Source organism: Sciurus carolinensis, chromosome 13 (genome assembly GCF_902686445.1).
Source record: "Sciurus carolinensis chromosome 13, mSciCar1.2, whole genome shotgun sequence".
NCBI classification, from domain to species: domain Eukaryota; kingdom Metazoa; phylum Chordata; class Mammalia; order Rodentia; family Sciuridae; genus Sciurus; species Sciurus carolinensis.
In genome coordinates, this window is record NC_062225.1 from 30,017,950 (window position 1) to 30,045,284 (window position 27,335).

The 27,335-nt window shown below is 34.8% G+C and overlaps 1 pseudogene; it reads left to right on the top strand.

The window, feature by feature from the left end:
• LOC124962849 (BUB3-interacting and GLEBS motif-containing protein ZNF207-like) overlaps window positions 1-27,120 on the top strand; it is a 32,182-nt pseudogene extending 5,062 nt beyond the window's left edge.
• Window positions 27,121-27,335: the final 215 nt, after the last annotated feature.

Genomic DNA, 27,335 nt, shown 5'->3' on the forward strand with positions numbered 1-27,335 from the left:
TGCTCCATGTTTCAATCTAATTTTGCATCACTGTGACTGTTACAGTTTGGTGTGAGACAATGCTAGGGTTCAGAGGGGAAATGATTAGGTTGTAAGAGTCTTAATTAGTGAATTAACGCCTGAAGGGAGTATCTGAGTGGTAACTGAAGGCAGGTGGGCTATGGCTGGAGGAAGTGTTTTCTTGGGGGCGTGGCTATGGGGTATATATTTGTACCTGGCAAGTGGAGCCCTTTCTCTCTGCTTGCTGATAATCATGTGAGCTGCTTCCCTCCATCGCTCTTCCATCATGATGTTCTGCCTCACCTGGCTGGAGGAATGAAGCTGGCCTTCTAAGACCTCTGAAACCAAGAGCCAGCCCTCCAATAAACTTCTCCTCCCTGAAAATTGTTCCGATCAGATCTTTTAGTCACAGTGGGTTAAGACGCTGACTAAAACAGTTTCCAAAATACCTGACAAGAACAACTGAGAGGAGGAAACATTTATTTGGGGCCATGGTTTCACAGCCCTCTGTCCACAGAGGCCAACTCCATTGCTCTGCGCCCATGGTGAGGCAGCACATCAAGAGAAAATGGCTTGGCGGAGGGAAGCTCATGGCAGCCCACAAGCAAAGAAGGTAGGAGGGACCCTTTCAGGCTACACTGCCAGGACCCACCTCCTCCAGTCACAACCTACAAGCCTATAGCTACCACCCAGTCAAAACAGGATAGATTAATTACACACACACACACACACACACACACATATGTATATATATGTATATGCATATGTAGATATCTATATATATACACACCTTCTAACTTTGTTCACTTTGCTGAATAATTAGCAAAGCTTTGAATTTCTGCATAGTTTAATAATGAGAAAAAGTTACCTTTGAACTAAGAGAATATAACAATCACCAACTTGTTCTCAAGTAAATATTATATTTCAAAACATGTAACAATGTTAGAAAAAATGGAAGCCTAAATGTAAAATGTGAATCTACACATATCCCTAACACCCTTCACAAAAATTAACTGAAAATGGATCACAGACTTAGATGTAAACAACAAAAGTATAAAAAATCCTGGAATATAGGAGAAAATATAGATATGGTGAGATTTTTAGATATAATATCAAAGCAGTATATAGGAAAGAAATAATGAGCTGGTCTTCCTTAAAATTAATATTTATTGCTCTATAAAAAGCATGGAAACAGTATGAAAGACAGGCCATAGAATGAGAATATTTACTGCAAGAGTTTACCTGATAAAGAATTATTTTAAAAATAATTTTTAAAAATTTCATTAACAATTGTGCAAAATATTCAGTGCAATGGCACATGCTTGTGATCCCAGCAACTCAGGAGCCTAAGGCAGAAGGATAGCAAGTTCAAGGTCAGTCTCAGCAATTTCATGAGACCCTTTCTCAAAATAAACAATTAAAAGATCTGGGGATATATCTCAGGGATAAACCATCCCTCCCAGTACCAAAAAGAAAAAAAAATGTGCAAAAGATGTGAACAGATATTTTACCAAGGAAGATATACACAAGGAAAATAAATATAAGATGCTCTACATCATAAGCTATTAGGAAATTACAAATTAAAACATTAATATATACTATAGATAAACATTGACAACACCAAGTGCTTGCACGTACATGGAGAAAGAAATCTCCTTTACTGCTGGTGGGAATGAAAAATGGTACAGCTACTTTAGAAGACAGTTTGGCAGTTTCTTCCAAAACTAAACATATTTTTACCATATGGTCCAACAATTGTCCTCTTTGGAATGTACCCAAATGAATTTAAAACTTATGTCCACACAAAAACCTGCACACTTCTGTTTATAGCAGCTTTATTCATAATTGCCATAATTTGGAGGCAGCCAACATGTCTTTCAGTAGGTGAATGGAAAAATAAACTGTGGTACTTCGAGACTATAGAATACTTTCCAGCAGTAAAAGCAATTGTCCTATCAAGTCATGAAAGCATACAAATAATATTTAAATACATATTATTAGGTAAAAGAAGCTGATCTGAAAAAGATGCATTATGTATAATTCCAATTATATGACATTCTGGAAAACGCAAAACTATGGAGACAGTATAAAGATATATGGTTGCCAGGTAAAATGGGGGAGGGATGAGAGAAAGAGGATCATTATGATGTAGAATTATTTTGTATGTTAGTAGATACATGTCACTTCAAACACACAAAAGTGTACACCTATAGTGAAGCATAAGGTAAATTATCATACTGGGTATCAGACATATATCACTGATTTTAATAACAGCATCACTTGTTACAGAATTATGAAGTAGGGACATATATATGGCAAATCTCTTTACCTTTACCTTCTTGGTTTGTAGTAAACTTGAAACAGTTCTGAAAAATAAAGCCTACTTAAAATACACACTGAATAAAGACTGGATAAAGACATACCTAAAAATAAAGACTGATAAAAAATGACAGGAAATTAAAAATCTCACAATGGGAGTGAGAGATTCAATAACCATAGCTAAAACAAATCCCCTTTAAAATTTTAGATGAGTTAAAAATAATGAAATATTTGGAAATATTTCTTATTCAATTAATAACACTTGTATAACAATGTGTGCTCCTTGTGGAAAAAACATTGTTTCTAAACACAAAAGAACAGTGGCAAAAAAAATAACCAGGTAGTAAGTCACGAAAGAAATCTCCACAAACTCCAAAATGTATAAATCACACTCCATATAAAACTAAATAAGCTAAATTTTAATAAACAAAATGGCTAATTTGTGGTTAACTGAAACTCATGAACACCCTTATGAAAAGATAAACTTAACAAGTCTATTATGACCCAAGTCCCTAATACATTTCTTTTTTTCCTTAGCTTATTCATTTCTACATTTCTACTACAGACAGATCTTGAGGTTTTATTTCCCTGATGTTCTTTATACTTTCTTCAATACATGAGGTTTTAATAAAACTACAATACTTATTTTAGTTGCTTTCATAGTTGTGAATATTATCTTTTAGTGAATTTTGTTCAGTATATTTTTTGTTAAACAATCTTTTGCTTTTGGAATGTTTGATTTTGTTGTATAAGCTTAAATTTTGTAATAGTAACTAACTTCAATGTGTGTTCTCCAAACAGTGACACTTGTGGAATTTGCAGTTCTGACAAATTATTTCTAAGATTAATTTTTTTCAATTCTCACTGCCAGCATAGGGAGGTTCTTTTGTTTCTTTATAGCTTTCAATAATTTAAATGTTCAGACTAAACATTTTGCCATCTTAATGGGTATAAAACTATTTATTTGTTTAAATTGCAGTAACTTAGTTATTATAGCTGAATGAATTTTCACTAAGGTTGATAGCCATTTTACATATTTATTCATCATTTGTAGTCTGTATCTAAACAATGTTACTTTGGTTATTTGCATATAATTTTCTTAAGTTTTTTTATTTGTATAAGATTATAAATATATGAATGTAGGTACATGTTTATATGTTTTAAATAAAAATACTTTGATAATTATATGTGTCAGGTATAAATTTCCAGTGTCTATTACTTTGGTATTTCCATATTCTACCCTTAAATTAACTTGAAAATTTTATTATAAATATTCTTTTAATTATGTTTACCCTCCTTTGTTTCTTATTTCAGAAATTATTATTTACTATGAATTAAATAATAGATTGTTACATTTTCTTGAAAACAATCATTTTGACTTTTAAATTTATCTGATTAATATGCTTTTTCTGTACGGTATGGAAGATATATGTGTGTGTGTGTGTGTGTGTGTGTGTAAGTTTTATGTTTTTAAAAGACAATAAATTATACTGAATAGTCATTTCTTTTCTCCTCTCAGATACTATCTGTGTGATTCCTGAAGTTCCACATTGGCATAGTGTGCCTCTGGGCTCTGTATTGACTGCCACCAGTCAACTTGTCTATGTGCTTATTCAGTGTTCTTCAAGAGAGCTCTGACTCCTATCTCCTGTTGGCCTTTTTCTCTTCCACACACATTCTGGAGTAAGTTTGTTAAGCTCCATTCAAATCACTGACAATTTATGATACATCATAAATCTTCATATAATTATGATGAGATTTGTATTCAAAATATGGACTTTCCATACACATAAAGAATGTACTTTATTCCCCTTGCTTATGCATTCTTCATATAGGTGTTTTTTCTCAAGTAGGTCACTAGAAATTAATTTGATGAATATAACCTTTATTTTTGTGTGGTTAAATGTGCTATCCTTTTATTGTATTACCAAATTCTTTGTCCCTAAGCATAGAGAAACAACTGATTGTTGAAAATCTGGATACTAATCTTTTCATATCTAACACTGTTCTCTTAACAACTTTAACAATTTGGTTTGTTCCTTTTCAATTTATACAACTATTCACTTGATTTTCTTTCTTCCTAAGCACTTCAGAACCTCCCCCCTATAATGATGAAAGGAGATCATCATAGTGGCCATCCTTATCTTTATCCTGATTTTAATGATCATGATTCCACATTTCAGTATTGATCACTATGATGTTTAATTTTAGACTTTTTGCAGATATGCTTTATTAGTATAAGGTAGTTCTTTTCTATTTTAAGAAGTATTTATTAAGAACTTTTATCAAGGATATCATTAAGATTATATCACATGGGCTGGGGATATAGCTCAGTTGGTACAGTGCTTGCCTCCCAAGCACGAGGCCCTGGGTTCAATCCCCAGCACCACAAAAAAAAAAAAAAAAAAAAAAAAATTGTATCACATACCTTCTTTGCAAATTCTGAAAAATTATCAATTACTTTTTCTCCTATAAAGTTATTAGTGTAATGCATTATGTTGACTTATAAATACTATATATATATATATATATATCATGACCCAATTCACTCTTGAAACACCCACCTCAATCTTGAGCCATAACCCAGTTTCTCAAGAAAGAAAATAAGATTATATTAAGCATTTCATAAAACGGGACCCAAACACCTAATTATCTCCTGGAGATCCATTATCAATCAACAGTATAACACTGTCAACAAAATTTACCAAGAGTTTTAAGAGGGATCCACCATATCCAAACCATAATAGATACTTCCTTAAGTCTTTTGAAATGTAAATAATAGGTTCTTGATTTATCTGACCTACACAGTTGGATATTTAAACTTATTTTCTTACAGGATAGTAAGTTCTTCTTTGCATTTTATAATTATATACAACCTTCTAAAAGAAGTATATTCCTGTCAGAAATTTTAAGCTTAATAATAACTTATACCATAATTTAAAAAATATATCCATGTAAAAGTGAACCAAATGATTACTTCTAAAGGTTTGATATATTACTAAAGTCATTGAAAAGGTACATTTACTTTATATCAAAGGTCTATTTGACATGTTACCTTACATTTGCATTTAAATGGGCCACTTTTCATACCAAATCATTCTCAAGCCCTGTGTATTTTCAATATGCTATTATATGAAAACAGTTCTGTGATTTTTACCCAAGGAAGTCAACATGAGACATATTAATGTTGTTTTATTCAATTTCTGACAAATCCCAAGCTATTTTTGGAACTTTGGAAGGACAATACAGTCCTGTTTTATGTTACCAAACCCTGCCTTCAATCCCAACTTGTCACAAAGCTCATTGTGCAAACGTTGTGTGGACAAAAGAGATAGCTTCTGGCCCATAATAATTTGCATGAACTCCACCCACTCTTTCTGCCATGTCTGAACCCTGAGAATGCCCCAAACCACCCTCTGTGCTTTTTTCTTTACCCTTCCTTTCTTCCATTTTCTCTATGTTGTAAGGGCATTTTCATTAAAAATCAACTCATACATGTAATTTATTTTAGAACTAGTACAAGTGAATATTGTTGAAGGCTGTATCATTCCATTCCAGAACTCGTTATAATTTTAACATGCATTAGTAGATACTTCTATCTATGAAGTAAAATGTTGAGCATCATTCTTGTGTTTTCCTCTTACTTTGTACTTGCTGCTTAACAGCGACAGACATAAATACCCATAAGCTGTTATATTTTCAGTCTTATTCTTCATTTTCTCACTAATCTTTCCAAACTAGACAAATTGTTCTATAAACATTGGTGACAACAATACATTGTAAAACTAGCTACGTGATAAAGGATGTGGAGTTATTCTTACTATTTCCACAACTGTCAGGGACCAAGAAGTTCTCATTCTGAGAACATTCTGACCTTTACAATAAGCAGCAGCGCCCCTCCCCCCTCCTGGCTGATAATTCTGACAGTATGGCGCCTATGGTGCCGTCCCTGCTTCTCTTCCGGGACTTCACCTTCCCGCCGTTGCGAACCTCACCTTCCCGCCGGCGTGAACTTGCAGCCTATCAGGAGCCCAATAGAAGAACACAGCCAACCAGGCTGCACCTCGTCATACCCCTCATTCCCTGAGCATATAAATACCCCTGTGTGAACAATAAAAATTTGCAGCTTGATCAGAATTCCTGTCTTGCTGCCTCTCCCTGTGTCTCTTGTCCCTTCATTCCTTCTCTCTTAGGTTTGCCGTTCTGCGTTGATGTCCCACGGGTCGGGACACACAACTTTGGATGCTGTTATTTTATGACTAATACTTAAAATTTCACAAAATTATGACACAAACCAGAGGCACATCATAGTCCATGTAATTCAGTTACTAAATAGTACAATTGTTTCATCTTCCCAAGTGAAAATAAATATGCTTTTTCTGTATGCTTAACAATTAGGGGGGGATTCATCAGGACTCTGGCCTACACACAGACCACACAGGAGCTTCTTTAGGACTCGGGCTCACCTGTGGTCCATCTGGGAGCTTCATCAGGACTTTGAGAGCTCCTTCAGCACCTCAGTGCCTGTACCCCACAAGGACTCAGCTCACGCACTCCATCCACACTGTGACTCCCCATTTACCATTCTGAAGTCACAGCAGCCATCTTGGATTATCCTTGAAGCACAAGCTGCCATCTCTAGGTGGGGCAACTCCCATCCTGAGAACCCTTCTGTAGAATAGAAGCACATTGTCAGGTACCTCTCATGCATCAAGCTACTGAAGACTGGGATTTGAATAGTATATGACTGTTATATTGTAGATTTTTTTCTTTTTCCTTTTAAATTTAAATTTTTAAATTTTTCATTTTTCTCACTCTATTTTCCTTTTATTTACCTGTTCCTTGGGGTCTTTCTCCCTTTTCTCATGCTAACAAGGAACTTCTTTTGATTCTGCTTTCACTCTTCCTATGATATAGTACCTCTATATCTCTTCTTATCCCATTAACAGTTACATCCTACACCCCTCCCCATCCTCTTTGTACACCAATACAAATTATAGACCTCATTGCAAACCTATTGGTTATACTATAGATAATAATCAAAATCATCCTCTCTTTTGATTATGACAATACTGTTGACATTTTCATAGGGGTTATTTGGCTTATGGCCACATGTTGTTTATATTGAGTGCTGTTAATATGGATCTCTCCCTTAAAGGTGAGATATTTGAAACCTGCAGGGTCACTATAAGCTTATAGGGGGAAAACTGCAATACCTAAGATCTGCACTGCTAGAGGGGAAGATAAATGGATAACATGAAAAAATAAGGAAAGAATGTGTCCCAAACAAACCAAGATGCTATATTAATAGAACCCAATCACAGCATGGTAGAAGAAATGTCAGAGAAGGAGTACAGAATGTACATAATTAAAATGATCTGGGAAGCAAAGGATGAGATAAGAAAGCAAATGTGGGCAATGAATGATCACTCCAATAAACAGTTAAAAGAGCAAATGCAGGAAGTAAAAGACCATTTCAATAAAGAGAGAGAGAGTCTGGGGGGGGGGGAAGAAACAGAAATCCTTGAAATGAAGGAAATAAACCAAATAAAATTCAACAGAAAGCATCACAAACAGACTAGATCACTTGGAAGACAGAACCTCAGAAAATGAAGACAAAATATTTAATCTTGTATATAAAGTTGACCAGACAGAGAAGATGGTAAGAAATCAAGAATGGAATCTCCAAGAATTATGGGATATCATGAAAAGACCAAATTTAAGAATTACTGGGATTGAAGAAGGCATAGAGATATAAACCAAAGGAATGAACAATCTATTCAATAAAATAATATCAGAAAATTACCTAAGCCTGAAGAATGAAATGGAAAATTAAATTACAAGATGCTTACAGGACACCAAATATACAAAATTACAACAGATCCACACCAAGGTACGTTAAAATAAAAATGCCTAACATACAAAATGAAGATAGAATTGTAAAGGCTGTGAGAGAAAAGCATCAGATTACATATATGGGGAAACTAATATGGGTATCAGCAGGTTTCTCAGCCCAGACCCTAAAAGCTAGAAGGGCCTGGAGCAACATATTTCAAGTTCTGAAAGAACAAGGATGACAACCAAGAATCATATCCAGCAAAACTTACCTTCAGATTTGATGATGAAATAAAATCCTTCCACTATAAACAAAAGTTAAAAGAATTTACAAATAGAAAGCCTGCACTATAGATCATTCTCAGCAAAATATCCCATGAGGAGGAAATGAAAACAACAATGAAAGTCAGCAAAGGGAGGAACTACCCTAAAGGAAAAATTAATCAAAGGAGAAACAGTCAAGTTAAAAACTGAAAATAAGCCAAATTGGGAATACAAATCATATCTCAATAATAACCCTGAATGTTAATGGTCTAAATTCATTAATCAAAAGACATAGAGTGGAAGACTGAATTAAAAAGAAAGACCCAACAAAATGCTGCCTTCAAGAGACTCATCTCATGGAAAAAAACACACACAGACTAACAGATGGGAAAAAACATACAACATACACAAACTCAGTGAAAAAGTGGTGGTTTCTAGCCTCATTTCAGATAAAGTGAACTTCAAGTCAAAGTTAGTCAGAGGGATAAAGAAGGGCATTTTATAATGATTAAGGAAATGATAAATCAGCAAGGCATAAGAATCATAAATATTTATGCCCCAATTAAGCATCCATGTATTTTGATAAATCCTTCTCAATTCAAGAAACCAATGAGACCACTCACAATAACCTGGGTGACTTTAACATATCTCTCTCACCACTGGATAGATCTTCCAAACAAAAACTGAAGAAAGAAACCACAGAACTCGATAATGCAGTCAATAATCTAGACTTAACAGACATATGTAGAATATTCCATTCATCAAGGAGTGAATACGCTTTCTTCTCAGCAGCATAGGATTCTTCTCTAAAATAGACCATATGTTATGCCACAAAGCAACCCTTATTAATACAAAAAAAATAGAGATACTACCTTGTATTCTATCAAATCATAATGGAATGAAATTAGAAATCAATGATAAAAAACAGAAACTACTCCAACACCTGGAGACTAAATAATATGCTACTGAATGATGCACTGATAACAGAAGACATCAGGGAAGAAAGTAAAAATTTCTTAGAGGTAAATGAGAACAAAGATACAACATATCAAAATCTTTGGGACACTATGAAAGCAGAACTAAGAGGAAAATTCATTGCATGGAGCACATTCAGGAAAAAAATCAAAAAGTAAACAACTAAATGACCTAACATTACATCTCAAAGCGCTAGAAAAAGAAGAACAGAACAACACCAAAAGTAGTAGAAAACAGGAAATAATTAAAATCAGGGCTGAAATCAATGAAATTGAAACAAAAGAAACAATTCAAAATATTGACAAAAACCATAGGTTGGTTTTTTGAAAAAGTAAACAAAATTGATAAACCCTTAGCCACACTAACAGAGAAAAAGACAGAAAACTCAAGTTACTAAAATTTGTGATGAAAAAGGAATTATCCCACTGACATCACTGAAATGCAAATCATAATTAGAAGCAATTTCAAAAATCTATACTCTAACACAATAGAAAATCTGGAAGGCATCAACAGGTTTCTAGAGACATATGATATACCCAAACTGAATCTGGAGGACATACACAATTTAAATACATCAATTTCAAGCAATGAAATAGAAGTCATCAAAAGTCTACCAACCAAGAAAAGTCCAGGATCAGATGAATTCTCAGTCGAGTTCTACAAGACCTTCAAAGAACAACTCATTCCAATACTCTTCAAAGTATTCCATGAAATAGAAGAGGATGGAGCCCTTCCAAGCTCATTCTATGAAGCTAATACCACCCTGATACCAAAACCAGACAAGGACGCATCAAGGAAAGAAAACTTTAGACCAATATACCTGATGAACACAGACGCAAAAATCCTTAACAAAATTCTGGCAAATTGCACACAAAAACATATTAAAAAGATAGTGCACCATGATCAAGTGAGTTTCATCCCAGGGATGCAAAGTTGGTTCAATATCCAGCAATCAATAAATGTAATGCATCACATCAATAGACTTAAAGTTAAGAATCATATGATTATTTCAATAGATGCAAAAAAAGTGTTTGATAAAAAACAGCACCCTTTCGTGATCAAAACACTAGAATAAATAGGGATGGTAGGAACATACCTCACCATTGTAAAGGCCATCTATGCTAAGCCCATGGCCAACATTATCGCGTTCCCTCTGCCCGCAGAGAGAGACACGACAAACGTCTGAAGCTTTGGAAGTATATTGCGTACAGTCTTCCTTTCTTTCCTTCTTATCTATCCCTTTCTCTCGCTCTCTTTCCCTCTCCTGCACTTCACTCTTCTCCCGCTCGGCTCTCGCCTGTTCCGGCCGCTTCGTTTCTCCCGCTCGACTCACGCCCGCTTGCACGCCTCTATTCCCAGCTTCTACTCCTACTCTCAGTTTCTTCTCTCTTTTCTTTCTCTTGCTCTCTTTCCCTCCGCTTAACTCTCGCCTGCGCCGGTCATTCCGCTTCTCCGCTTCTACCCCTACTCTCAGCCTCTTCTCTCAGCCTCTTCTCTCAGCTTCTGCTCTCAGCTTCTGCCCTCAGCTTCTGCCCTCAGCTTCTGCTCCTACTCCCAGCTTCTTCTGCTACTCCCCCGCCCATCAAGCTTATATACACCTCAACCAATCAGGGGAGAGCACACGAGGTAAACGCGCAGACAGCTGCAGGTGTAGAATAGGTAAACGAGGGGGGCATGTTCTAATCACGTCATTAACTAGCCAATCATTGGAATTCGCTGGTTGTTTACTGTATAGCTGGCCGCTTTTGGCTCAGCGTCAGGCGCCATCTTGACCGTGCTCGAGGTTGGGGGTCCCGGAAACTCCGACATATCCCCCCTCTTTATTATTAAACTAAGGCTCGGGACCGTGTCTGTCTTAGGCTGAGTGGTCAGCATATGTCCTTACCCGTCATCAGAGCCTGCAGAGCATGCTGCAGCTCCTGTCTTAGGTTGGTACACAGCCACCTCCTTCATTACCCGTCTTTGACTACCGGTCCAGCATCAAGAGCCATACTAATGGGGGGCTGTCGGCCTTTAGGGCGGTCATGGCCTGATGAAAGATAATTTGATCTCTCTATTGGCTAGCTTGTAGATGCATGCCAAAACGAATGAAGAGAAGGAGGCCAAGGCAGAGGAGTACCACCATAGCTCCTAAGCCTGCCCACTGTTTGACAAATCTATAAACAGAAGAAAAACCATATAGCCATATTAAATACAGAAACAATATACATCCCAGTAGAGTTACAATACGGGCAACACAAACAGCTCTCAGGGAATAAACGCATCCCAGTCCCAAAAGTTCTTGCAAGGTATCCACTTGTTCTTATAATGAGTCCACTCTCTGATAGAGTCTCTATGGTCTGTAAGGCTGCAGCTGTATTTTCGGCCAAATGATCGTTGTTATGGTTGTGTCAATGCTGCTACTGCAAGGACTGTGATGGCAATGATCATGGCTGTTGCAATGTCAAAGCCTCTCCTGTTTCTTGATAATAGCACTGGCAATTCTACATCTGCAACAGAAACCAGGACTGGTAGGAAGATAGAAATGTGCAAATTGCACGGGTGGCAAAAGAACCATTCCAGCATTGTGAGAGATAGCACACAGTCAGTGAACAGCTAAGAGGTGTAACAGATTTTACTATAGTTGTCTCTTGTCTTTTGTTAGGGCATTATCTCCTTGCTGCCGATTTTGTGCATCTATTGAAGCATATTGGCCTTCTCATCTCAACATTTCTATCGGGAAACCTTGCCACTATGTTTCTGCAAGCAGTTTCAACAGCTATTTCTTGCCACTGAGCTCTCCAATTAGACATTGTCCTCCAGATAACACTGCTCTGCATAGCTGTCTCCAATAGTCTTAACTGCCTCTTTAAAGTTTTTCTAATGGTTGATGGTATCTCCATTTGCTCCTCAAATACGGGCAGGTTCTACAAATTTTGAAGCTCTTTTTATTAGGCTTAGGTTTCTCCTACCTTTTCCCCTTGTTCTTAAGTTTTCACTACCACTTGGTTATTCCTTTTGGGGGTTCTTTGTGTTAGACTTAGTTCTCTTTTTTCCCTTGTTCTTAGATTTTTTGAGCAATTATTTTCTAGGTCACCACCACTCAATTTTTCCTCACTTTATTCTCTTTAAGAGTTCTTTTCTGTTGCTATTAGATCCTGTTCATGAAGATCCCCCTTGTGGCACACTGAGCAGCTTTTCTTCTATAAACCCTGGGCTTATTTCTACTAGGGTTTGAACATATGATCATACAGTGGTTTCCTTATTTTCTAGTCCTTCCCCAGTGTTTCTACTGTAGGGTATTCAAAAAGCCCTCATCCAAAAACCAAGGGGAAACCCTTTTCACAGTATCGAGAAATACTTTAGCTTTTTTTTCCTTTAATGGCGTCTCATGGTTTTTTAATAGCTCCCTGAGGGGTTGCTGCATTCTGAATTTAGACATCTCAGACCCCATTGTTACTAATTTGAATAGCTTTAGTTATGGCAGTTACAATAACAAACAGTGGCCTAGCTGCCAGGAGCAACGAGATTACTGAAAGGAAAACTATCTATCAAGTGTGCCTTAGAATTTTTATAGCGGCTTTTCACGTACTACCTATACCCTAATTGGACCGCTTCAAGTGTGTTTCTACTTTCACTTTAATTGGACCGCGTTCCACGCGTCAGGACCGCTGATGGCATATCCCGATACCCTTTAACCCGCGTTCCACGCGTCAGGACCACTGATGGCGTATCCCGATACCCTTTAACCCGCGTTCCACGCGTCAGGACCGCTGATGGCGTATCCTGATACCTTTTAACCCGCGTTCCACGCGTCAGGACCGCTGATGGCGTATCCCGATACCTTTTAACCCGCGTTCCACGCGTCAGGACCGCTGATGGCGTATCCCGATACCTTTTAACTGGACCGCATTCCGCGTGTCCCCAGGACCGCTGATGGCGTATCCTGATACCCTTTAACTTTTTTATAACCGGTTTAGCTTGTTAAAATTTTTTAAGATATCTTATTTTTCATCTTCCCGGGTTTCGGCACCAGTTATCGCATTCCCTCTGCCCGCAGAGAGAGACACGACAAACGTCTGAAGCTTTGGAAGTATATTGCGTACAGTCTTCCTTTCTTTCCTTCTTATCTATCCCTTTCTCTCGCTCTCTTTCCCTCTCCTGCACTTCACTCTTCTCCCGCTCGGCTCTCGCCTGCTCCGGCCGCTTCGTTTCTCCCGCTCGGCTCACGCCCGCTTGCACGCCTCTATTCCCAGCTTCTACTCCTACTCTCAGTTTCTTCTCTCTTTTCTTTCTCTTGCTCTCTTTCCCTCCGCTTAACTCTCGCCTGCGCCGGTCATTCCGCTTCTCCGCTTCTACCCCTACTCTCAGCCTCTTCTCTCAGCCTCTTCTCTCAGCTTCTGCTCTCAGCTTCTGCCCTCAGCTTCTGCCCTCAGCTTCTGCTCCTACTCCCAGCTTCTTCTGCTACTCCCCCGCCCATCAAGCTTATATACACCTCAACCAATCAGGGGAGAGCACACGAGGTAAACGCGCAGACAGCTGCAGGTGTAGAATAGGTAAACGAGGGGGGCATGTTCTAATCACATCGTTAACTAGCCAATCATTGGAATTCGCTGGTTGTTTACTGTATAGCTGGCCGCTTTTGGCTCAGCGTCAGGCGCCATCTTGACCGTGCTCGAGGCTGGGGGTCCCGGAAACTCCGACACAACATCATTCTAAATGGAGAAAAACTGAAAGCATTCCCTCTAAAAAAAAAACTGGAACAAGACAGGATGCCTCTTTCACCTCTTCTATTCAACTGAAACACTAGCCACAGCAATTAGACAGACCAAAGAAACTAAAGGGATATGAATAGGAAAAGAAGAACTCAAGTTATCACTATTTGCCAATGACATGATTCTATATATAGCGGATCCAAAAAAACTCCACCAGAAAACTTCTAGAACTAATAAATGAATTCAGCAAAGTAGCACGATATAAAATCAATACTCATAAATCTAATGCATTTCTATTCATAAGTGATTAATCCTCTGAAAGAGAAATTAGGGAAACTACTCCATTCACAGTTGCCTCAAAAAAAAAAAAAATACTTGGGAATCAATCTAACAAACGGTGAAAGATCTCTACAATGAAAACAGAACACTAAAGAAAGATATTAAAAGAAAACCTTAGAAGATGGAAAGATCTCCCATGCTCTTGCATAGACAGAATTAATATTGTCAAAATGGTCATTCTACCAAAGGCCCTACAAAGATTCAATGAAATTCCAATTAAAATTCCAATGATGTTCCTCATAGAAATAGAGAAAAGCAATCATGAAATTCATCTGGAAGAATAACAGATCTCGAATAGCCAAAGCAATCCTGGGCAGGAAGAGTGATCCAGAAGGCATCACTATACCATACCTTAAACTATACTACAGAGAAATAGTAACAAAAACAGCATGTTATTGGCACCAAAAGACCAGAGAAACCAACAGTACAGAATAGAAGACACAGAGACAAACCCACAAATATACAGTTACCTCATGCTAGAAAAAGGAATCAAAAACATACCATGGAGAAAAGATAGCCTGTTCAGTAAATGTTGCTAGGAAAACTGGAAATCCATATGCAGTAAATGAAATTAAGCCCCTCTCTCTCATTCTGCACAAAACTCAACTGGAAATGGATCAAGGATCTAGGAATTAGATCAGAGACTTTCCACCAAAGAGAAGCAAAATTAAATCAGGATACTCAACATGTTGGCTGAGGACAAGCCTTCCTCAACAAGACCCCCAGAGTGCAAGAAATGAAAGCAAGAATCAATAAATGGGATGGATTCAAACTAAATAGCTTTTTCTCAGCAAAGGAGACAATCATGTGAAAACAGAGCCTAAAGAGTGGGAGAAAATCTTTTCCATTTGCACTTCAGATAGAGGATTAATCTTCAAAATTTATAAAGAACTTAAAGAACTTTACACCAAAAATACGAAGAACCCAATCAATAAATGGGCTAAGGAACTGGGCAGACACTTCATGGAATAAGATGTTCAAGCAATCAACAAATATATGAAAAAGTGTTCAATGTCTCTAGCAACCAAATCAAAAGCACCCTAAGATTTTATCTCACTCCAATTAGTATGGCTATTATTAAGATTACAAGCAATAATAGGTGTTGGTGTAGATGTGCAGAGAAAGGCACACTCATACACTGCTGGTAGAGTTGCAAATTGGTGCAGCCACTCTGGAAAGCAGTATAGAGATTCCTCAGAAAACCTGGGGTGGACCCACCATTTGACACAGTTATCTCACTCCTCAGTTTATACCCAAAGGACTTACAATGAGCATACTACAGTAACACAGCCACATCAATGTTTATAGCAGCTCAATTCACTATAGCTAGATTGTGGAACCAACCTAGATGCCCTTCAATAGATGAATGGATAAGGAAACTGGGGCAGGGAAGAGGAAGGAAAGATAGTGGAATAAGACAAACATCATTGCCCTATATACATGTATGATTACACAAATGGTGTGAACTATATCATGTACAATCATAGAAATGAAAGTTGTACCCCATTTGTGTATAATGAATCAAAATGCAGTCTGTAAAAATAAAAATAAATAAAATTAAAAAAAAAAAACAGCACCTATACACCTTACATTCTAATACGAGGAAGGGATCTAGGGATTTGAGACCCATTTTGTTCACCTTCACTCTCTTTCAGGTCAATTAGCTCATTGGTTCACCCAGTTTTCTCAAATACCCATGAACATATATGATTCTTATTATTAATTTCATGTGTATTTATTTTGTTGACACATTCTGTTATTTATTCACCCAAAAGTTACCTAACATCATGGTCATACACCTCTAGGAATTCTTCAGCCATTGCTGCAACATATATCAGCTCTATTCTCCTTGAAGTATTACTAAACTGTAGTTACTATTAAAATCACTGGTTCATGACATATATTATGACGCCTATATTTTGTAAATATTATGATATATTTCTTTCTATTGTACTGATTATATGATTTAAATATTACTTATTTGCAAATGAAGACCTTATTTTGCATTTATCCTATATATATCCTATATATATCCTGCTACGAAGCTAACTGTAAAAGAAAATGTGATAAATACTTCATTGAATTACTGACAATTTTTAAAATTAGAATATATATGGAAGAATTCAACTTACCATAGCAATAACAATCATCTTGTAAAAAATGAAACATTAAGTATGAAAACCATATTTAATTAACACCTAATTTTCTTAGTCAAAAATGAAAAACCTGAAACAATTCCCCTGAAGAATGCTGTTTGAAATCAAAGTTAATTATTAATTTGCTTTCCCTGTTTTGTCTTGCTTTGTTATTACTGGAGTTGGGGTTTCTTCCAGACAATAGTACTCACAGAATAATTAAGCCTATATGAATTTATGAATCTTTACTAGTCTCTGGTAGTGACTGTAATTTACAATCAACAAGGTTACAATGAATTTCCAAGTAGTCTCAGTATAAAATTATTCTAGCTAAAGCATGTACATCAAAACTACCATGATCTCATTTTCTTAAATATTAATAGCTAATTTTGATCCAAACTTTCCCAAAGTTAGAGTTAAATACACTTATTGCCCCACTAACTCTGGCTAATATTCTGTTTCACTCCATGACATTATTAACCAATCTATGCCATGAAATAACGTAAAATCTATTTTTCATTACAAAATAAAATATATGCACATTGACAAAGAATAGCACAGAGCAGAATGGTAGAAATCTGAGTAGTTTAGAGAGGAGTTAATATAATGTGTACACAATAGGATATAAACCCCATATTGTACATTAAGCATGCCACATTATTATTAATGTTTTCCTCTAATGTAAGAAATATCAAATACATATAATAAAATGCAATTCATGTACAAATACATAACATGTACAATAGATACAAGTATGTGCACACACAACACATACTTTTTTTATCAGCAGCAATAAGATATGAAAACCAAATTAAAACAGCAGTAGCATAATAAAATCAAAGTAAACTAATAAAATATATACAAACCTTTCATTAAAACACCAAACAATTCTAAGACAAATAGTTACTTTCTAAATGAATGATATACAAAAAGGATCAATATTGTAAAATGTCTTGTTTCCTGAGTTAACACGCTAATTTAAGTGAATTCCAAACAAAATGAAAATTTATAGAGAAAAAGAACATTTGTCGAATCAATGGTATAATTGCAGTACTGATGGCAATATCTTATGTCTAAGTTAGATATGCAAGAATGGTACAGTTCACAAAATCTAAAATGTGACCTAAAAATGACAGCCTTTCTTTACTGTTGTGTCTTTGTGTATGTGTGTGCGTGGGAGGGTGACAGTGATTGGAAATTAGAAGGATCAATTGTTGACTATACATAGAGGTGATATAAATTATGCTATGAATGGGTGAACTAATCAGTAATATCTAACAGGAATTTCTTTTCAGAGTGTGCTTTTCATTGTGTGGAAAATCAAAAAGTCTTCACAAGATTACATGAAATAGCGGTATATTTCTGCCTAAAGTTATTCATTTGATATTTACCTTAATCTAGATAAATAATTTAAATTCTTTTAGTAAGCTCTGTATCCATAGATAGGAACATATAACTCTGAATTTATTAAATTATTTCTCTCTTTCTACACATATAAAAATACATGAAAATAAATTTATTAAAAGTAAAACATTATATCTTAAAATTAAGTATTCACAGAAGTTTGTTTAATAATGTTTAATTTGTATTGTGTATTAAAATGTAATTAAAGAAATAAAATAATAGACCAAGAAAACCTGACAATAGCTAAACTGCTATTCTAGCAATGGATTTTCCTATAACCCTATTAAATAGGTAGTATTACCCTTATACCTTTTTAATGCAGGACAGAAAAGTTAAGTAAACCTTACCACAGCATACCACTATAAGGATGTGCAGCATAAATTCTAATCCAGACCAGTGAACTTTAGATTTCTAGCTTTTTTATTAAAGTCCTAGGGTAATACAATTTATATATATTAAAATGTATAATTCTTAACTATTTGATTCAATGAGTGTTTTATTTAAACTTATTTTTCTATCTGGTAAATTAAAACATACACATTTATGAAATATTACATGATGTTTTGATATATATACACATTTTGAAATCACCCTAAAGCTTATATTAGGGTAAACATACCTATGTCCTCAAATATTTCTCATTATTTATGGTGAAAATGTTCAAAATTCTTTCTTCTAACTTTTTGAAGTATACAGTATATATATGTATATAACATTGTCCTTATTTATAGTCACCTTATAGTGAACTTACTGATGAACTTTTCCCAATTCTTTTCTCTTCCCTACTCTCCCTATCTCTGGTAATCACCATTCTATTCTCAACTTCTATAAAATCAACATTTTTTAGATTCCACATATCAGTGAGACAATGCAGTACTTGTCTTTTTGTGCCTGCTTACTTGGCACAATGATTTCCAGTTTCATTCATATTGAATGAAAAATGAAAGAATTTCATTTTTAAAGGATGAATAAAATTGTTGTGTATGTGTACTACATTTTGTTTATTCATTGAGCAGTTGCTGGACACTTAGATTGTTTCCACTTCTTGGCTATTGTGAATAGTACTCCAATAAACATGAAAGTGCAGATGACGCTTCAACATAGTGATTTAATTTCTTTGGATATATATCTAGTAGTGCTTGGTTATATGGTAGTTCTATTTTAATATTTTGAAGAACCTCTACAGCTGTTTTCATAATGGCTGTACCAACTTACAAGCCCACCAATAGTGTGCAAGTATTCTTTTTTCTCCATATCCTTTCCAGTACCTATTAGAATTAGTGTTTTCATCATAGCCATCTTTACTGGAAATAAATAATATATCATTGCGGTTTTTATTTACATGTCCCTGATGTTCATTGGATTTAAGCATTTTCTCAGATACATGTTAGCCATTTCTGTCTTCTTCTAAAAAATATCTACATGGATCTTTTGCCTGTGCTTTAATCAGGTTATTTATTTATGCCATTTATTTAGAGTATTTAGAGTTCCTCATATATTCAAAATTTTAACCCTTGTCATATGTATAGTTTAAAATATTCCCTACCATTCTGTTTTTTATTGTTGTTGTTGGTGGTGGTTGTGGTGGTGCTGGGGATTGAACCCAGGGCTTTGTGCATGCTAGGCAAGCACTTAACCGAGTTATATCTCCAGCCCCTTCCTTACCATTCTGTAGGTTGTCTCTTCACTATGTATGTCATTTACTGTGCTATGCAGAATCTTTTAGTTTGATAATTCTATTTCTCGATTTTTTATTTTGTTTCCTGTTTTTAGTCTTACCTAAAAATTTTTGCTCATTTGGATAACATGAATAATACTGATAATTTCAATACATGAACATAGGATGTCTTTTAATTTTTTTGCATTATCTTCAATTTCTTGTATTATTGTTTTATAGATTTCATTGTATACCTTTCATCTCTGCTTAAATTTATCTCTAGATATTTTTATAGCTATTTTAAATTGGATTCATTCCTTAATTTCTCTTTCAGATAAATGGCTATTGACTTATAACACTGCAACAAGTTTCTGAATGTTATTTTGTATCCTGCAACTTTGTTGAAATCATTTACTAATTGTAATAGTTGTTTAGTGATGTTCTCAGTGTTTCTAAATTATAAGGTCCTGTTATGCTTAGTCACAATGCTGCTTTTCCACTGTAGACATTCTGTATTTCTTTTTTTTTTAGGTTGCTCTGGCTAAGATTTCCAGTACCATGTTGAGTAAAAGTGGTAAAAAGGCATTTCCATGAGTTCTAACAATTATATAGATATTAACATAATCACCACTCAAACTATGGTGTAGACCACCTCTAACATCACAGAAAGTGCCTTCATCCTTTTTTCCATAATTAATTCCTTTTCCCAAGGAAGGAGTCATTCTTTTTGCTTAGTTTTGCCTGTCCTTTAATTTGATATAAATGGAAATACAATATTTAGTATTTTTTTCCTGGTTCTTTTACTAAATATAATGTTCTTAAGCTTCATCTATATTGTCATGTATTCGACCATCCGTTTTTTACTGAAAACTTGTATTCCATTTTTGAACACACCAATTCTTTATCCATTTTTGTAATGTTGGACATGTGGGCATTTCCCTTTTTAGGAGGAGGGGCAGTTTAAGTAGGGAGAGGAAAAAGGATAAGAGGGGCGGGAGAGCCAAGTACAAATACAGCTTCTCTAAACATTGTCACACAAAGACTATTTTGTGAAACTGTATTTTCTTCTCTCCAAGGTTAACATTGTATGGAACTGCTAAGTCAGAAAGAAGATATTAATTCTGTAAGAAACTGACATACAGTTCTACAAATGGCTATATCATGTTACATTTCTATTACCAATGTATAAATCTTGATCGTTCGACATCTTCATCAACTTAGTTTTCACTTTTTTTTAATTTTAGTTATTACTGGAGGTTTGAAGGGGATAGTTTCATTGTTGTCAGATATCTAGGTCTTAACTACTGGATGTATGTTTTTATATATGATGATGAGAAGTATTCTGATTTCTGATAATAAAGTATAAACCCCTATAATTCACAAAGTGGGCAGCCAGGTTAGAAGGCATGGTAAAACTTGAGTAGACTACTGAGGGAAAGCATTAAAAGCTCTCTGAAGAGGAAAAAAAAAAAAGGTAGTTATGGAGAAGTGTGCCTAATGTTCAAACTGAACTTTTCTTCTTCAAATCAAAATGGAAATTTCTTTCATATAATGATTAAATTCCCAAGAGGATAACTTAACTGAATGAAGCCCAGATCATTTAATTTGACCCCAAAAGTTAGCTTTATTTTCTTTTTTTAGGTGTTTGTCCTCAGGGCTTCTGTCAAAAATCCTGACTATGAGACTGCTAAGAGAAAAGATGGAAGCGACAGGTACCACAGGTGAAGAGAATAACTATATGACTTAAATCCTCCAGGGCCCAATTATCAGCTGTAAAATTGAAGAAGTCAGAATTGTTTCTGACTTCAGACATTCAATTTTAAATTTATTTTGCTGTCATATCACAAATATTAGGAACAATAAATGTTTTATCTACAATTAAGACTTTTATTGAAGATAATACACTAATATTATTATTCATTACCTTCAATTAACTGAATTATAAATTTTAATTCATTTCTGACCCTAAATTTTGTTACTAAAAATCAGAGTCAAAGCCTTACAAAATTTGTGCTATTTAATCTAGCATAAGAATATATGAACCAGAGGTTATTTTCCAAAATGAAAAAAATGGAAAACTCTTAAGTAAAATTTTAAAAAGTTTTGTTCTCATCTTTAAAACTGTCATCATTTTGTAAGCAAAACTAATGAAATAAGTTTCCTGAGAATAATCATTGGAAAAATTTTTGTTAGTTCATGAGGAAACAAATTTATCCCTTTTTTAGAAAATGAAGTTAATCTGTTATTTTTGTCTTCTAGAACAAGGCTTTGTTAAAAAAAATCAAATAGAATGGTTTATTTTTCTCAAATGCAAATACTAAACAATCTCAAAGGAAAAAGATTAATTTCTACATATCAAAAGAGGAAAAAGTATGCTAGGTGCGTTGGCCCACGCCTGTAATTCCCATGATTGGGTAGGCTGAGGCAGCAGAGTTCAAAGCCAGCCTCAGCAAAAGCTAGGCACTAAGCAACTCAGTGAGACCCTGTTTCTAAATAAAATACAAAATTGGGCTGGGGATGTGCTTCAGTGGTTGAGTGGCTTGGAGTTCAATCCCCAGTGCCCCGCCCCACCCCTACAAAAAAAAGAAAGAGAAAAAAAAGTAGTATTTTATGTGTTATGTATCAGAATTTTGTTGAGTTTAAATATTGAAATCTAACTGATAAATTGTAAACTGAGAAAAATCATCACATTAAATATTTGATATTATCAACACCTGAAATGAATGAGAAACCCTCAGTAAAAATTTAACATTAGTACTGGGTTCTGTAGCACTTCCCTGTAATCCCAGCAGCTCAGGAGGCTGAGACAGGAGAATTGACAGTTCAAAGAAGGCCTCAGTAATTTGGAGAGGCCCTTAGTAACTTAGCAAGACCTGTCTCAAAATGAAAAATAAAAAAGGCTGGGGATGTGACTCAGAGGTTAAGTGCCCATGGGTTCAATCACCCAATGAAAGAAAGAAAGAAAGAAAAGAAAGAAAAGAAAGAAAGAAAGAAAGAAAGAAAGAAAGAAAGAAAGAAAGAAAGAAAGAAAGAAAGAAAAATTAATATTAGTGAACTTAACCCTTCTACTCAATATTTCAAAATAATTTGCTATTCATTAAACCTCCTACCTAAAGAAGATTCTATAAATCACCCTGTATTTACAGTCTACCATTTGTTTAAAAGAAACAGCAAATGAAAGCCAATCAAATAAAATCAATCAATCAAATAAGTTCACATGAAAAAAAATCATAATTTGACTTCTCAAAATTTAATTCAGAATTATGACAACTATGAGTTTTCCATGTTAAGCAAAATCAAGACAAAATGTAATTTTAAGTCAAATTCCATATGTGATACACTATAGGAATGTGTCATTATAGAAAATATTTTAAAAATGCAAATAAAGCAGAACATTACCAAATATTATCTCATAAAAATCTAAATGGTTGTCAAAGAAGAATAAATATGCATCTATCTTTTTAAAATAAAATGAACTCTGTAAACGTGATTAGGATACAAGATTAAGAAAACGGTCAGATGGTTTGTTTTCTTTTTTTGATAGCAAGAAAGTAAAGATCATAATTTTCCTACCTGTTTCAAAGGTTTCTTATAAAGATTAAAATTATGATAATTTTTTAAAGATTTATTGTGTTTTTGGTTTGAGCACTGTCTTGTGGAAGAAACAGAAAACAAGTATCAACTTGATAGGCTAGCACTACACATATTAACAAGTGTAAAATATTTAAAAATACCTATGAAAAATCACCATGACATTGGTTACCTTTAAAGTAGCCTTTCAGAAATTCACAAGAAAATGTTCATGGATACATAAAAATGGAAAGCAAATCAATAAATAAAATAACTCACAATAATCTCAAAAACTAAACATGACAAAGTCAAAATGTAGGCAGAATTAATAATTTTAATGTTCAAGGAGTCAGATTAATAAAACAAAACTTTCTAAGGTTATATTACAAAAAGTGAGCTCTATTAAAGGTACAATGCCTAAGATGCAGCTTTGTCCCATCAATCTGCTGACTTACTGCCTTCAGGATAATAATAACAAACAGGAAACAGCATCTGTCACTTGTTCTGCCATATGAACTTTTTAAAGTTGGTGAAATAGTCTTCCATGTGTAGTCATCTTACAAAATCAAAAGAAATTCTAGACAAATGCCATTTTACTTAAAGATAAATGAAGTAGAAATGTGAAGAGAATAATATCATGGAGCCATAGGGGTGAAAATGTGGGTTAAGGGGAAAAGTAGAGCACCTGGAATCAGGAATAATCACAGCCTTATAAATAGTATAAATTGATTAACCTCAAATATATTAGAATAAATACATCTTTTTACAAAGAGATTTTAAAAATCTTGAAAGCTGAACATATCCAACAGGTGGATTCTGAGTAAAGATGGTGAATTCATTGATCTAGTTTTGAATTCACTTATCTAGCCTGACTCCATTACAAGAACTCATTGATACAGCAATTATTTCTTATAAAAAGCATCAACTCATGAAGTTTATAAATACAGAAGAAGAGGTAACAAAGATCTGATAGAGTTCACATAATAGAGCTGAAAAAGCCAAATCTATTCTAGAAGGGAACTCCAAGAAACCACTCAATTTATTCCACAGACTTCTCAAATGACTCAGATTTTTACAAATCCCATGTGCTTCAGATTTAGTGTTGAGGTAGGAGGAAGACCTAAAATAATATGGACTAATAAGCTGTTTGGAAGTAATTAGATCCATAAGTCTCTTTCCCACTTCATGGTCTCAGCAAATAATTCACTCTTCCTTTCCAGGCCCTTTACAGTTTACTATACAGAAAGGCACTCATGAATGTAGGACACCAGAGTTAAGGGCTTGAGTCAAGCCTTTAACCTCTTGATGAGAAATTTAAAATGACTTATTTGGGAAATCTGAAAAACAGCTGAGAGTACAGATACAAAGATGATAACATAAAGCATTCCTGAACAAATGACCAACAAAACCATTCAGGAAAGCTCAAAATTGATAAGCTCATTCATATATTCATTCATATTCTATTTTCATAGAAAATTCTTCTATAATTTTATTAATTTTTTCATATAGATTTCATATATTTGGTCCAAGAGCTCTTTTTATTCTCTCAGAGTTCATTTTTTAAAATGCTATTTTGTTCTCAATTCTGGGATGCAGTATATCTCATGTCTATGTGGAAAATGGCAGTTTTTATTCCATTTTGTATCTTCTTATTACTGTGTAAACAGTCCATTTTTTTTTGTTGTTTTTCTATTTTTGGTTTGTTTTTTTTCTTCTTTATATTGCAGTTTGAGAGGTTTTTATGTAAGAATGATGATTTTTCAAATCATCATTTAATAGTGTTGCTTAACTTTTTCAGTATTGTTGAATATTAGTTAAGTACCAAACCTGACCTCTCAGAAATGGACATGAAACTTGTCACACCTCTAATGGATTGGAGACATCTAGACTGACTTCTGTAGGTGGGTCTCTGACTAAGCTCACTTATAAATCTGATAGCTAGTTATATTACTTGTGCATCTTTGGGTCAAATGGAGCTAGGAGGTGAGGAAGTAGTGTACTATAAGGTTCTGAATTGAACCACCTAGGCTCCTGGTAAGCCCACATGACGCATCCACAAAAGCAAAGGCCACTGAAAATAGGCTTTAAATGAATTATAAAGCACCACCAGTTCAAGAGGTACTACAAATGAAACAGGAGCTTCAGAACTAGTAAAGGGGAAAAAAAAAAAAATGGAAAGGGATAATCATTTAAAAATAACAATTAAAGGAAGTTTTCCAAGAAGAAATGACCTAAATAAAAAGCTTCCTAAATATATCCAGCAAAATGATTGATAATGAACTCACTTGAAGCACTAGTGAAGTTGTATAAAAGAGGTAAAAACATTTGCATTAGGAACAATGGGAATTTATAATTAATTTAAATTCTTAATTTAATGATACATATTCAATGAAAAACCTTTACAATTCTAAACTAAATGTATGTCAGACTATAATTCTTTGTCTAACAAAATTATTAAGTGTGAGTGCAGAATAAAAACATTTTCTTACATGAAATGTTTCGGTAAATTTACTTTCCCAGAATATTTTTGTAGGAGGATATTGGAAATGTTGATAAAGTGAACCAGAAAGAACAGGAAGTACCAGAAAAAACAGAGGTAAAGAATTTCCAGATAGTTGTGTGCTATTCATAAAGTACAACCACTTCAGCTAGGAGTTATAACACACAGTACCTAAAAATCTAATCCAAAAAAAAAAGGCTAAAAGCTTTAAATCTTAGACAATTTTGAATATCATGAAAAACTAAAACTGAGGAAGATATGGTAAACATAATTAGGGTTTGTTACATGGCTCATTTTTGAACATTATCTGTAGTCATTATGAAAACCTTTAGTACTGACTGAAAAAATATTATATATCAATATGGGCATATATAAAGAACAGAAAAAAATGGAGAGAGATGCAGAAAGGGAAGGGAAGGAAAAAGAGAAGAAACCTGACCTTCCACAATATTTGAAACTTAATAATAATATTAATAAACAAGAAAAACTTAAATGGAACAGTGAAGAAATACAAAACATCATGTTGAGGAAACATGGAATTAAATATCTAAATAATCATATATATATATTTGAGGACTAGGAAATTGGAGGTGGGTTCAAGCTGGGAACTATATATATTTGTGTGAGTGGTGCTGGATCAAACCCAGGGCCTAACATGGTAGGGAAATAACTCTTACCACTGAGTTACAACCCCAGTCCTTCAGATACATTTTAATGATAAACTCTGTAGAAGTAAATTATTCTAAAATTTGTGAATACGCATTTTTGGGGAAAAAAAGAAAAAGAAAAAAGAAGGAGAAAAAGATTTCACGAAAAAAGAAGTAATAAAGTATAACAGGATATTCTCTAACAAAAAGAAACAACGTACTTGAAAGAAACCCAAAGCATTTCAGGAGTAAAATTTATGTTTCGAATGAATCTCTACAAGTAACCCATAAAGTTGAAAAAAAAAAAAAGAAAGAAAGAAAAGAAAGAAAGAAAGAAAGAAAGAAAGAAAGAAAGAAACTAAACTTTACCATGCCCCTCCCCTTTTTACCTCCCAAAAGAGGGAGACAACTGTGATCATCAATTTACATACAGTATTACAGCCCTGTAGCTAAGGACTTGGGATTCCCAGGTGGAAAGCTGGGTTACCCAGCTTCCCTTCACTTTGACAACTATGGGATATGAACAACTTCAAAGGAGGAAGAGTTTACCTTGGCTCAGGGTTTCGAATTTACATCTGGGATCTCAGGCAACAGGAACCTCCCTGCTCAAGTAGGAGGAGGCCCTTCACCTCACCACATTCAGGCAGCAAATCAGAAGAGAGGTTTGCGTGGGCAGATTGCTGGTAGTCTCTTCAAAGCCACGCCTCCAATGACCTCACTTGATTCCACTTGGCTCCGCCTCTACAAGGCTCCACCACCTCCTAATAGCCCCACAGGCTAGCAAAGAAGCCTTGAATAGGCATTTGGAAGACCCTTAAGGGTCAAACTACAATAAAACCCAATTCTCCCACCCTCCATGTTTGTTACTATGACAATCATTTTATTTGGGTTGTTCACAATAGTTATATATTTTATAAGATTAATAAGAAGACTAAGTTGAAAATATAGAACGTTAGGAGGTATCAAGAACATTTTGGTAACTCAAATGCTTGTTAT